The following is a 1104-nucleotide window of genomic DNA, read 5'->3' as shown; positions in this document are numbered from 1 at the left end:
AGCCCCATACATTCACAAAGAAAGAAAAAAATTAGCTTCTATAACTTAAATTTAGTCCACATTTCATATCACTTTGCCACAATATTTGTCGGACAATGGCAATATTTGTCGGACAATGGCGAATTGATATTTTATGTGTTCTCTTTTTTTTCTTCCAACACATTTTTAGGTGAAAAAAAAATCACTTTTCTCACCGTAGTATTAGCTATGTTTTAATTGTTATTTTTTTAAGTTAATTATTATTATTTGACTGTTTATACTTCAAACATTTAACATTGGTTGCAAAAGCTTTTAATTTTATTATCTTTCACTTCAAAACAAATAGACAAATAAAAATGTCTTAAAATTTCGTATTTTTTTGAAATAAAATAAACCTATTTTTTGTACTTAATTCGATTTTAAAATGTTAATGAAACAATTAAAGGCGTAATAAAACCAACAAAAACAAATAAAATATACATACATAATTTTAAGAATTTGAAGTTGATAAAATTATATAAACATAGATTAGTATACATGCATTATTTGCCTAATTTTTTTGTGTGTTGATTTATTTTTCAATTACTTTGATTATAACAACTAACTGCTGCTGATGGAGAATGTGAGCCAAAAAAAATTTATTATTGATTTATTTTATTATTTTTTTAGGTGAACATTTATTTTATTATTAACAATATGATAATAATAGTCACAGAAAAAAAAAACAATATGATAATAATTGTGCATTTTTTTTTCCGGTATGGTACAGGTTTTATGAATAGCTTCTACTTCATTAGATTTGAATAAAATGTGGGAGGCCTATTTACTGCACAATTCCGTTCGCTTCATTTTTTTTAAGTCATGAGCCAATAACATTCTTTATCTCAGCCGATCACTTCAGATAATTACTATAAGGATGGACATTTTCGACATTTTAACACTAGCTACAAGACAAAAGTATTATTAGCTACCTGATCGTACCATGAACATCGTGTTCACTGTTTTGTCAAGGAGAACACGTGATAATTTTTCTATAATTTATTTTAAAAAATTAATAAAAACAATTTTTCTTATTCAGCATAGCATTCATCTTACTAAAACTAAATTAATATAGTGCACCATAAT

The sequence above is a fragment of the Arachis duranensis genome, chromosome 6 (genome assembly GCF_000817695.3).
Source record: "Arachis duranensis cultivar V14167 chromosome 6, aradu.V14167.gnm2.J7QH, whole genome shotgun sequence".
NCBI classification, from domain to species: Eukaryota; Viridiplantae; Streptophyta; class Magnoliopsida; order Fabales; family Fabaceae; genus Arachis; species Arachis duranensis.
The sequence above is the reverse complement of the archived record's forward strand: the minus strand, read 5'-3'. Positions refer to the sequence as shown.